The sequence below is a fragment of the Oncorhynchus mykiss genome, unplaced genomic scaffold (assembly GCF_013265735.2).
Source record: "Oncorhynchus mykiss isolate Arlee unplaced genomic scaffold, USDA_OmykA_1.1 un_scaffold_379, whole genome shotgun sequence".
NCBI classification, from domain to species: domain Eukaryota; kingdom Metazoa; phylum Chordata; class Actinopteri; order Salmoniformes; family Salmonidae; genus Oncorhynchus; species Oncorhynchus mykiss.
In genome coordinates, this window is record NW_023493826.1 from 1 (window position 1) to 10,000 (window position 10,000).

The window sequence follows — 10,000 nt, forward strand, 5'->3', positions numbered from 1 at the left end:
TTCGCTTACGGCCACAACCGGCCTGAGTACGCTGATCTCGTCCGATCTCGGAAGCTAAGCAGGGTCGGCCTGGTTAGTACTGGATGGGAGACCGCCTGGGAATACCAGGTGCTGTAAGCTTTTTGTCACTGCCTTGTGGAATTTCAACTCTTTGTCCGTTTTTCCCACAAGGCTGAAATATGTGCCCTCGCTTTGAAATAAGTAAGCAAGGTTAGTTTGTATTTCATCCAACAATCTGTGCTACAAATTATGGCTACAGTATATGCAATTTCATCCACTTTTTGAGATTGCCTTTCGCTTACGGCCACACCGGCCTGAGTACGCCTGATCTCGTCCGATCTCGGAAGCTAAGCAGGGTCGGCCTGGTTAGTACTTGGATGGGAGACCGCCTGGGAATACCAGGTGCTGTAAGCTTTTTGTCACTGCCTTGTGGAATTTCAACTCTTTGTCCGTTTTTCCCACAAGGCTGAAATATGTGCCCTCGCTTTGAAATAAGTAAGCAAGGTTAGTTTGTATTTCATCCAACAATCTGTGCTACAAATTATGGCTACAGTATATGCAATTTCATCCACTTTTTGAGATTGCCTTTCGCTTACGGCCACACCGGCCTGAGTACGCCTGATCTCGTCCGATCTCGGAAGCTAAGCAGGGTCGGGCCTGGTTAGTACTTGGATGGGAGACCGCCTGGGAATACCAGGTGCTGTAAGCTTTTGTCACTGCCTTGTGGAATTTCAACTCTTTGTCCGTTTTTTCCCACAAGGCTGAAATATGTGCCCTCGCTTTGAAATAAGTAAGCAAGGTTAGTTTGTATTTCATCCAACAATCTGTGCTACAAATTATGGCTACAGTATATGCAATTTCTTCCACTTTTTGAGTGACACAAAGATGCTTATCTAAATGGTGGAAATGCAACAGCTGTTAATCAGGCTCACTTTGACTTTACATAGTGCACCAAGAGATAGTTTCTCGCTTACGGCCACACCGGCCTGAGTACGCCTGATCTCGTCCGATCTCGGAAGCTAAGCAGGGTCGGGCCTGGTTAGTACTTGGATGGGAGACCGCCTGGGAATACCAGGTGCTGTAAGCTTTTTGTCACTGCCTTGTGGAATTTCAACTCTTTGTCCGTTTTTTCCCACAAGGCTGAAATATGTGCCCTCGCTTTGAAATAAGTAAGCAAGGTTAGTTTGTATTTCATCCAACAATCTGTGCTACAAATTATGGCTACAGTATATGCAATTTCATCCACTTTTTGAGATTGCCTTTCGCTTACGGCCACACCGGCCTGAGTACGCCTGATCTCGTCCGATCTCGGAAGCTAAGCAGGGTCGGGCCTGGTTAGTACTTGGATGGGAGACCGCCTGGGAATACCAGGTGCTGTAAGCTTTTTGTCACTGCCTTGTGGAATTTCAACTCTTTGTCCGTTTTTTCCCACAAGGCTGAAATATGTGCCCTCGCTTTGAAATAAGTAAGCAAGGTTAGTTTGTATTTCATCCAACAATCTGTGCTACAAATTATGGCTACAGTATATGCAATTTCTTCCACTTTTTGAGTGACACAAAGATGCTTATCTAAATGGTGGAAATGCAACAGCTGTTAATCAGGCTCACTTTGACTTTACATAGTGCACCAAGAGATAGTTTCTCGCTTACGGCCACACGGCCTGAGTACGCCTGATCTCGTCCGATCTCGGAAGCTAAGCAGGGTCGGGCCTGGTTAGTACTTGGATGGGAGACCGCCTGGGAATACCAGGTGCTGTAAGCTTTTGTCACTGCCTTGTGGAATTTCAACTCTTTGTCCGTTTTTTCCACAAGGCTGAAATATGTGCCCTCGCTTTGAAATAAGTAAGCAAGGTTAGTTTGTATTCATCCAACAATCTGTGCTACAAATTATGGCTACAGTATATGCAATTCTTCCACTTTTGAGTGACACAAAGATGCTTATCTAAATGGTGGAAATGCAACAGTGTTAATCAGGCTCACTTTGACTTTACATGTGCACCAAGAGATAGTTTCTCGCTTACGGCCACACCGGCCTGAGTACGCCTGATCTCGTCCGATCTCGGAAGCTAAGCAGGGTCGGGCCTGGTTAGTACTTGGATGGGAGACCGCCTGGGAATACCAGGTGCTGTAAGCTTTTTGTCACTGCCTTGTGGAATTTCAACTCTTTGTCCGTTTTTTCCCACAAGGCTGAAATATGTGCCCTCGCTTTGAAATAAGTAAGCAAGGTTAGTTTGTATTTCATCCAACAATCTGTGCTACAAATTATGGCTACAGTATATGCAATTTCTTCCACTTTTTGAGTGACACAAAGATGCTTATCTAAATGGTGGAAATGCAACAGCTGTTAATCAGGCTCACTTTGACTTTACATAGTGCACCAAGAGATAGTTTCTCGCTTACGGCCACACCGGCCTGAGTACGCTGATCTCGTCCGATCTCGGAAGCTAAGCAGGGTCGGGCCTGGTTAGTACTTGGATGGGAGACCGCCTGGGAATACCAGGTGCTGTAAGCTTTTTGTCACTGCCTTGTGGAATTTCAACTCTTTGTCCGTTTTTTCCCACAAGGCTGAAATATGTGCCCTCGCTTTGAAATAAGTAAGCAAGGTTAGTTTGTATTTCATCCAACAATCTGTGCTACAAATTATGGCTACAGTATATGCAATTTCATCCACTTTTGAGATTGCCTTTCGCTTACGGCCACACCGGCCTGAGTACGCCTGATCTCGTCCGATCTCGGAAGCTAAGCAGGGTCGGGCCTGGTTAGTACTTGGATGGGAGACCGCCTGGGAATACCAGGTGCTGTAAGCTTTTTGTCACTGCCTTGTGGAATTTCAACTCTTTGTCCGTTTTTCCCACAAGGCTGAAATATGTGCCCTCGCTTTGAAATAAGTAAGCAAGGTTAGTTTGTATTTCATCCAACAATCTGTGCTACAAATTATGGCTACAGTATATGCAATTTCTTCCACTTTTGAGTGACACAAAGATGCTTATCTAAATGGTGGAAATGCAACAGCTGTTAATCAGGCTCACTTTGACTTTACATAGTGCACCAAGAGATAGTTTCTCGCTTACGGCCACACCGGCCTGAGTACGCCTGATCTCGTCCGATCTCGGAAGCTAAGCAGGGTCGGGCCTGGTTAGTACTTGGATGGGAGACCGCCTGGGAATACCAGGTGCTGTAAGCTTTTTGTCACTGCCTTGTGGAATTTCAACTCTTTGTCCGTTTTTTCCCACAAGGCTGAAATATGTGCCCTCGCTTTGAAATAAGTAAGCAAGGTTAGTTTGTATTTCATCCAACAATCTGTGCTACAAATTATGGCTACAGTATATGCAATTTCATCCACTTTTGAGATTGCCTTTCGCTTACGGCCACACCGGCCTGAGTACGCCTGATCTCGTCCGATCTCGGAAGCTAAGCAGGGTCGGGCCTGGTTAGTACTTGGATGGGAGACCGCCTGGGAATACCAGGTGCTGTAAGCTTTTTGTCACTGCCTTGTGGAATTTCAACTCTTTGTCCGTTTTTTCCCACAAGGCTGAAATATGTGCCCTCGCTTTGAAATAAGTAAGCAAGGTTAGTTTGTATTTCATCCAACAATCTGTGCTACAAATTATGGCTACAGTATATGCAATTTCTTCCACTTTTTGAGTGACACAAAGATGCTTATCTAAATGGTGGAATGCAACAGCTGTTAATCAGGCTCACTTTGACTTTACATAGTGCACCAAGAGATAGTTTCTCGCTTACGGCCACACGGCCTGAGTACGCCTGATCTCGTCCGATCTCGGAAGCTAAGCAGGGTCGGGCCTGGTTAGTACTTGGATGGGAGACCGCCTGGGAATACCAGGTGCTGTAAGCTTTTTGTCACTGCCTTGTGGAATTTCAACTCTTTGTCCGTTTTTTCCCACAAGGCTGAAATATGTGCCCTCGCTTTGAAATAAGTAAGCAAGGTTAGTTTGTATTTCATCCAACAATCTGTGCTACAAATTATGGCTACAGTATATGCAATTTCTTCCACTTTTTGAGTGACACAAAGATGCTTATCTAAATGGTGGAAATGCAACAGCTGTTAATCAGGCTCACTTTGACTTTACATGGTGCACCAAGAGATAGTTTCTCGCTTACGGCCACACCGGCCTGAGTACGCCTGATCTCGTCCGATCTCGGAAGCTAAGCAGGGTCGGGCCTGGTTAGTACTTGGATGGGAGAGACGCCTGGGAATACCAGGTGCTGTAAGCTTTTTGTCACTGCCTTGTGGAATTTCAACTCTTTGTCCGTTTTTTCCCACAAGGCTGAAATATGTGCCCTCGCTTTGAAATAAGTAAGCAAGGTTAGTTTGTATTTCATCCAACAATCTGTGCTACAAATTATGGCTACAGTATATGCAATTTCATCCACTTTTTGAGATTGCCTTTCGCTTACGGCCACACCGGCCTGAGTACGCCTGATCTCGTCCGATCTCGGAAGCTAAGCAGGGTCGGGCCTGGTTAGTACTTGGATGGGAGACCGCCTGGGAATACCAGGTGCTGTAAGCTTTTTGTCACTGCCTTGTGGAATTTCAACTCTTTGTCCGTTTTTTCCCACAAGGCTGAAATATGTGCCCTCGCTTTGAAATAAGTAAGCAAGGTTAGTTTGTATTTCATCCAACAATCTGTGCTACAAATTATGGCTACAGTATATGCAATTTCTTCCACTTTTTGAGTGACACAAAGATGCTTATCTAAATGGTGGAAATGCAACAGCTGTAATCAGGCTCACTTTGACTTTACATAGTGCACCAAGAGATAGTTTCTCGCTTACGGCCACACCGGCCTGAGTACGCCTGATCTCGTCCGATCTCGGAAGCTAAGCAGGGTCGGGCCTGGTTAGTACTTGGATGGGAGACCGCCTGGGAATACCAGGTGCTGTAAGCTTTTTGTCACTGCCTTGTGGAATTTCAACTCTTTGTCCGTTTTTTCCCACAAGGCTGAAATATGTGCCCTCGCTTTGAAATAAGTAAGCAAGGTTAGTTTGTATTTCATCCAACAATCTGTGCTACAAATTATGGCTACAGTATATGCAATTTCATCCACTTTTTGAGATTGCCTTTCGCTTACGGCCACACCGGCCTGAGTACGCCTGATCTCGTCCGATCTCGGAAGCTAAGCAGGGTCGGGCCTGGTTAGTACTTGGATGGGAGACCGCCTGGGAATACCAGGTGCTGTAAGCTTTTTGTCACTGCCTTGTGGAATTTCAACTCTTTGTCCGTTTTTTCCCACAAGGCTGAAATATGTGCCCTCGCTTTGAAATAAGTAAGCAAGGTTAGTTTGTATTTCATCCAACAATCTGTGCTACAAATTATGGCTACAGTATATGCAATTTCTTCCACTTTTGAGTGACACAAAGATGCTTATCTAAATGGTGGAAATGCAACAGCTGTTAATCAGGCTCACTTTGACTTTACATAGTGCACCAAGAGATAGTTTCTCGCTTACGGCCACACCGGCCTGAGTACGCCTGATCTCGTCCGATCTCGGAAGCTAAGCAGGGTCGGGCCTGGTTAGTACTTGGATGGGAGACCGCCTGGGAATACCAGGTGCTGTAAGCTTTTTGTCACTGCCTTGTGGAATTTCAACTCTTTGTCCGTTTTTTCCCACAAGGCTGAAATATGTGCCCTCGCTTTGAAATAAGTAAGCAAGGTTAGTTTGTATTTCATCCAACAATCTGTGCTACAAATTATGGCTACAGTATATGCAATTTCATCCACTTTTTGAGATTGCCTTTCGCTTACGGCCACACCGGCCTGAGTACGCCTGATCTCGTCCGATCTCGGAAGCTAAGCAGGGTCGGGCCTGGTTAGTACTTGGATGGGAGACCGCCTGGGAATACCAGGTGCTGTAAGCTTTTTGTCACTGCCTTGTGGAATTTCAACTCTTTGTCCGTTTTTTCCCACAAGGCTGAAATATGTGCCCTCGCTTTGAAATAAGTAAGCAAGGTTAGTTTGTATTTCATCCAACAATCTGTGCTACAAATTATGGCTACAGTATATGCAATTTCTTCCACTTTTGAGTGACACAAAGATGCTTATCTAAATGGTGGAAATGCAACAGCTGTAATCAGGCTCACTTTGACTTACATGCACCAAGAGATAGTTCTCGCTTACGGCCACACCGGCCTGAGTACGCCTGATCTCGTCCGATCTCGGAAGCTAAGCAGGGTCGGGCCTGGTTAGTACTTGGATGGGAGACCGCCTGGGAATACCAGGTGCTGTAAGCTTTTTGTCACTGCCTTGTGGAATTTCAACTCTTTGTCCGTTTTTTCCCACAAGGCTGAAATATGTGCCCTCGCTTTGAAATAAGTAAGCAAGGTTAGTTTGTATTTCATCCAACAATCTGTGCTACAAATTATGGCTACAGTATATGCAATTTCTTCCACTTTTTGAGTGACACAAAGATGCTTATCTAAATGGTGGAAATGCAACAGCTGTTAATCAGGCTCACTTTGACTTTACATGGTGCACCAAGAGATAGTTTCTCGCTTACGGCCACACCGGCCTGAGTACGCCTGATCTCGTCCGATCTCGGAAGCTAAGCAGGGTCGGGCCTGGTTAGTACTTGGATGGGAGACCGCCTGGGAATACCAGGTGCTGTAAGCTTTTTGTCACTGCCTTGTGGAATTTCAACTCTTTGTCCGTTTTTTCCCACAAGGCTGAAATATGTGCCCTCGCTTTGAAATAAGTAAGCAAGGTTAGTTTGTATTTCATCCAACAATCTGTGCTACAAATTATGGCTACAGTATATGCAATTTCATCCACTTTTTGAGATTGCCTTTCGCTTACGGCCACACCGGCCTGAGTACGCCTGATCTCGTCCGATCTCGGAAGCTAAGCAGGGTCGGGCCTGGTTAGTACTTGGATGGGAGACCGCCTGGGAATACCAGGTGCTGTAAGCTTTTTGTCACTGCCTTGTGGAATTTCAACTCTTTGTCCGTTTTTTCCCACAAGGCTGAAATATGTGCCCTCGCTTTGAAATAAGTAAGCAAGGTTAGTTTGTATTTCATCCAACAATCTGTGCTACAAATTATGGCTACAGTATATGCAATTTCTTCCACTTTTTGAGTGACACAAAGATGCTTATCTAAATGGTGGAAATGCAACAGCTGTTAATCAGGCTCACTTTGACTTTACATAGTGCACCAAGAGATAGTTTCTCGCTTACGGCCACACGGCCTGAGTACGCCTGATCTCGTCCGATCTCGGAAGCTAAGCAGGGTCGGGCCTGGTTAGTACTTGGATGGGAGACCGCCTGGGAATACCAGGTGCTGTAAGCTTTTTGTCACTGCCTTGTGGAATTTCAACTCTTTGTCCGTTTTTTCCCACAAGGCTGAAATATGTGCCCTCGCTTTGAAATAAGTAAGCAAGGTTAGTTTGTATTTCATCCAACAATCTGTGCTACAAATTATGGCTACAGTATATGCAATTTCATCCACTTTTGAGATTGCCTTTCGCTTACGGCCACACCGGCCTGAGTACGCCTGATCTCGTCCGATCTCGGAAGCTAAGCAGGGTCGGGCCTGGTTAGTACTTGGATGGGAGACCGCCTGGGAATACCAGGTGCTGTAAGCTTTTTGTCACTGCCTTGTGGAATTTCAACTCTTTGTCCGTTTTTTCCCACAAGGCTGAAATATGTGCCCTCGCTTTGAAATAAGTAAGCAAGGTTAGTTTGTATTTCATCCAACAATCTGTGCTACAAATTATGGCTACAGTATATGCAATTTCTTCCACTTTTTGAGTGACACAAAGATGCTTATCTAAATGGTGGAAATGCAACAGCTGTTAATCAGGCTCACTTTGACTTTACATAGTGCACCAAGAGATAGTTTCTCGCTTACGGCCACACGGCCTGAGTACGCCTGATCTCGTCCGATCTCGGAAGCTAAGCAGGGTCGGGCCTGGTTAGTACTTGGATGGGAGACCGCCTGGGAATACCAGGTGCTGTAAGCTTTTTGTCACTGCCTTGTGGAATTTCAACTCTTTGTCCGTTTTTTCCCACAAGGCTGAAATATGTGCCCTCGCTTTGAAATAAGTAAGCAAGGTTAGTTTGTATTTCATCCAACAATCTGTGCTACAAATTATGGCTACAGTATATGCAATTTCTTCCACTTTTTGAGTGACACAAAGATGCTTATCTAAATGGTGGAAATGCAACAGCTGTTAATCAGGCTCACTTGACTTTACATAGTGCACCAAGAGATAGTTTCTCGCTTACGGCCACACGGCCTGAGTACGCCTGATCTCGTCCGATCTCGGAAGCTAAGCAGGGTCGGGCCTGGTTAGTACTTGGATGGGAGACCGCCTGGGAATACCAGGTGCTGTAAGCTTTTTGTCACTGCCTTGTGGAATTTCAACTCTTTGTCCGTTTTTTCCACAAGGCTGAAATATGTGCCCTCGCTTTGAAATAAGTAAGCAAGGTTAGTTTGTATTTCATCCAACAATCTGTGCTACAAATTATGGCTACAGTATATGCAATTTCTTCCACTTTTGAGTGACACAGATGCTTATCTAAATGGTGGAAATGCAACAGCTGTTAATCAGGCTCACTTTGACTTTACATAGTGCACCAAGAGATAGTTCTCGCTTACGGCCACACCGGCCTGAGTACGCCTGATCTCGTCCGATCTCGGAAGCTAAGCAGGGTCGGGCCTGGTTAGTACTTGGATGGGAGACCGCCTGGGAATACCAGGTGCTGTAAGCTTTTTGTCACTGCCTTGTGGAATTTCAACTCTTTGTCCGTTTTTTCCCACAAGGCTGAAATATGTGCCCTCGCTTTGAAATAAGTAAGCAAGGTTAGTTTGTATTTCATCCAACAATCTGTGCTACAAATTATGGCTACAGTATATGCAATTTCATCCACTTTTTGAGATTGCCTTTCGCTTACGGCCACACCGGCCTGAGTACGCCTGATCTCGTCCGATCTCGGAAGCTAAGCAGGGTCGGGCCTGGTTAGTACTTGGATGGGAGACCGCCTGGGAATACCAGGTGCTGTAAGCTTTTTGTCACTGCCTTGTGGAATTTCAACTCTTTGTCCGTTTTTTCCCACAAGGCTGAAATATGTGCCCTCGCTTTGAAATAAGTAAGCAAGGTTAGTTTGTATTTCATCCAACAATCTGTGCTACAAATTATGGCTACAGTATATGCAATTTCTTCCACTTTTTGAGTGACACAAAGATGCTTATCTAAATGGTGGAAATGCAACAGCTGTTAATCAGGCTCACTTTGACTTTACATAGTGCACCAAGAGATAGTTTCTCGCTTACGGCCACACCGGCCTGAGTACGCCTGATCTCGTCCGATCTCGGAAGCTAAGCAGGGTCGGGCCTGGTTAGTACTTGGATGGGAGACCGCCTGGGAATACCAGGTGCTGTAAGCTTTTTGTCACTGCCTTGTGGAATTTCAACTCTTTGTCCGTTTTTTCCCACAAGGCTGAAATATGTGCCCTCGCTTTGAAATAAGTAAGCAAGGTTAGTTTGTATTTCATCCAACAATCTGTGCTACAAATTATGGCTACAGTATATGCAATTTCATCCACTTTTTGAGATTGCCTTTCGCTTACGGCCACACCGGCCTGAGTACGCCTGATCTCGTCCGATCTCGGAAGCTAAGCAGGGTCGGGCCTGGTTAGTACTTGGATGGGAGACCGCCTGGGAATACCAGGTGCTGTAAGCTTTTTGTCACTGCCTTGTGGAATTTCAACTCTTTGTCCGTTTTTTCCCACAAGGCTGAAATATGTGCCCTCGCTTTGAAATAAGTAAGCAAGGTTAGTTTGTATTTCATCCAACAATCTGTGCTACAAATTATGGCTACAGTATATGCAATTTCTTCCACTTTTTGAGTGACACAAAGATGCTATCTAAATGGTGGAAATGCAACAGCTGTTAATCAGGCTCACTTTGACTTTACATAGTGCCAAGAGATAGTTTCTCGCTTACGGCCACACCGGCCTGAGTACGCCTGATCTCGTCCGATC

General features: G+C 45.3%; 22 non-coding genes and 8 pseudogenes across 22 annotated transcripts in view; all 30 read left to right on the forward strand.

The window, feature by feature from the left end:
• Window positions 1–3: 3 nt before the first annotated feature.
• On the forward strand, window positions 4–120 carry LOC118954319 (annotated as a pseudogene).
• Window positions 121–296: 176 nt separating this feature from the next.
• LOC118954276 lies at window positions 297–414 on the forward strand (annotated as a pseudogene).
• A 176-nt stretch (window positions 415–590) lies between these two features.
• LOC118953956 lies at window positions 591–709 on the forward strand. The gene has a single exon (XR_005044140.1). It is a non-coding gene; the product is annotated as a 5S ribosomal RNA (ribosomal RNA).
• A 259-nt stretch (window positions 710–968) lies between these two features.
• LOC118954067 lies at window positions 969–1,087 on the forward strand. The gene has a single exon (XR_005044252.1). It is a non-coding gene; the product is annotated as a 5S ribosomal RNA (ribosomal RNA).
• Window positions 1,088–1,264: 177 nt separating this feature from the next.
• Window positions 1,265–1,383, forward strand: LOC118954178. The gene has a single exon (XR_005044363.1). It is a non-coding gene; the product is annotated as a 5S ribosomal RNA (ribosomal RNA).
• A 260-nt stretch (window positions 1,384–1,643) lies between these two features.
• LOC118954265 lies at window positions 1,644–1,761 on the forward strand (annotated as a pseudogene).
• A 253-nt stretch (window positions 1,762–2,014) lies between these two features.
• LOC118954289 lies at window positions 2,015–2,133 on the forward strand. Its single transcript, XR_005044450.1, has one exon. It is a non-coding gene; the product is annotated as a 5S ribosomal RNA (ribosomal RNA).
• Window positions 2,134–2,393: 260 nt separating this feature from the next.
• Window positions 2,394–2,511, forward strand: LOC118954254. Its single transcript, XR_005044439.1, has one exon. It is a non-coding gene; the product is annotated as a 5S ribosomal RNA (ribosomal RNA).
• A 176-nt stretch (window positions 2,512–2,687) lies between these two features.
• Window positions 2,688–2,806, forward strand: LOC118954333. The gene has a single exon (XR_005044461.1). It is a non-coding gene; the product is annotated as a 5S ribosomal RNA (ribosomal RNA).
• Window positions 2,807–3,064: 258 nt separating this feature from the next.
• On the forward strand, window positions 3,065–3,183 carry LOC118953962. The gene has a single exon (XR_005044146.1). It is a non-coding gene; the product is annotated as a 5S ribosomal RNA (ribosomal RNA).
• Window positions 3,184–3,359: 176 nt separating this feature from the next.
• LOC118953973 lies at window positions 3,360–3,478 on the forward strand. Its single transcript, XR_005044157.1, has one exon. It is a non-coding gene; the product is annotated as a 5S ribosomal RNA (ribosomal RNA).
• A 259-nt stretch (window positions 3,479–3,737) lies between these two features.
• Window positions 3,738–3,855, forward strand: LOC118954266 (annotated as a pseudogene).
• Window positions 3,856–4,115: 260 nt separating this feature from the next.
• LOC118954287 lies at window positions 4,116–4,235 on the forward strand (annotated as a pseudogene).
• Window positions 4,236–4,412: 177 nt separating this feature from the next.
• LOC118953984 lies at window positions 4,413–4,531 on the forward strand. The gene has a single exon (XR_005044168.1). It is a non-coding gene; the product is annotated as a 5S ribosomal RNA (ribosomal RNA).
• Window positions 4,532–4,790: 259 nt separating this feature from the next.
• Window positions 4,791–4,909, forward strand: LOC118953995. The gene has a single exon (XR_005044180.1). It is a non-coding gene; the product is annotated as a 5S ribosomal RNA (ribosomal RNA).
• A 177-nt stretch (window positions 4,910–5,086) lies between these two features.
• Window positions 5,087–5,205, forward strand: LOC118954006. The gene has a single exon (XR_005044191.1). It is a non-coding gene; the product is annotated as a 5S ribosomal RNA (ribosomal RNA).
• Window positions 5,206–5,464: 259 nt separating this feature from the next.
• On the forward strand, window positions 5,465–5,583 carry LOC118954017. Its single transcript, XR_005044202.1, has one exon. It is a non-coding gene; the product is annotated as a 5S ribosomal RNA (ribosomal RNA).
• A 177-nt stretch (window positions 5,584–5,760) lies between these two features.
• On the forward strand, window positions 5,761–5,879 carry LOC118954028. Its single transcript, XR_005044213.1, has one exon. It is a non-coding gene; the product is annotated as a 5S ribosomal RNA (ribosomal RNA).
• Window positions 5,880–6,132: 253 nt separating this feature from the next.
• Window positions 6,133–6,251, forward strand: LOC118954039. The gene has a single exon (XR_005044224.1). It is a non-coding gene; the product is annotated as a 5S ribosomal RNA (ribosomal RNA).
• Window positions 6,252–6,511: 260 nt separating this feature from the next.
• On the forward strand, window positions 6,512–6,630 carry LOC118954050. Its single transcript, XR_005044235.1, has one exon. It is a non-coding gene; the product is annotated as a 5S ribosomal RNA (ribosomal RNA).
• A 177-nt stretch (window positions 6,631–6,807) lies between these two features.
• On the forward strand, window positions 6,808–6,926 carry LOC118954061. Its single transcript, XR_005044246.1, has one exon. It is a non-coding gene; the product is annotated as a 5S ribosomal RNA (ribosomal RNA).
• A 260-nt stretch (window positions 6,927–7,186) lies between these two features.
• Window positions 7,187–7,304, forward strand: LOC118954267 (annotated as a pseudogene).
• A 176-nt stretch (window positions 7,305–7,480) lies between these two features.
• Window positions 7,481–7,599, forward strand: LOC118954073. Its single transcript, XR_005044258.1, has one exon. It is a non-coding gene; the product is annotated as a 5S ribosomal RNA (ribosomal RNA).
• Window positions 7,600–7,859: 260 nt separating this feature from the next.
• Window positions 7,860–7,977, forward strand: LOC118954268 (annotated as a pseudogene).
• A 259-nt stretch (window positions 7,978–8,236) lies between these two features.
• LOC118954269 lies at window positions 8,237–8,354 on the forward strand (annotated as a pseudogene).
• A 255-nt stretch (window positions 8,355–8,609) lies between these two features.
• LOC118954084 lies at window positions 8,610–8,728 on the forward strand. The gene has a single exon (XR_005044269.1). It is a non-coding gene; the product is annotated as a 5S ribosomal RNA (ribosomal RNA).
• A 177-nt stretch (window positions 8,729–8,905) lies between these two features.
• Window positions 8,906–9,024, forward strand: LOC118954095. The gene has a single exon (XR_005044280.1). It is a non-coding gene; the product is annotated as a 5S ribosomal RNA (ribosomal RNA).
• Window positions 9,025–9,284: 260 nt separating this feature from the next.
• On the forward strand, window positions 9,285–9,403 carry LOC118954106. The gene has a single exon (XR_005044291.1). It is a non-coding gene; the product is annotated as a 5S ribosomal RNA (ribosomal RNA).
• A 177-nt stretch (window positions 9,404–9,580) lies between these two features.
• Window positions 9,581–9,699, forward strand: LOC118954117. Its single transcript, XR_005044302.1, has one exon. It is a non-coding gene; the product is annotated as a 5S ribosomal RNA (ribosomal RNA).
• Window positions 9,700–9,956: 257 nt separating this feature from the next.
• The window catches only part of LOC118954128, a 119-nt gene continuing 75 nt past the window's right edge, over window positions 9,957–10,000 (forward strand). Inside the window, exon 1 of the ribosomal RNA XR_005044313.1 lies at window positions 9,957–10,000. This exon is cut by the window's right edge and continues 75 nt beyond it. This is a non-coding gene — a ribosomal RNA (5S ribosomal RNA).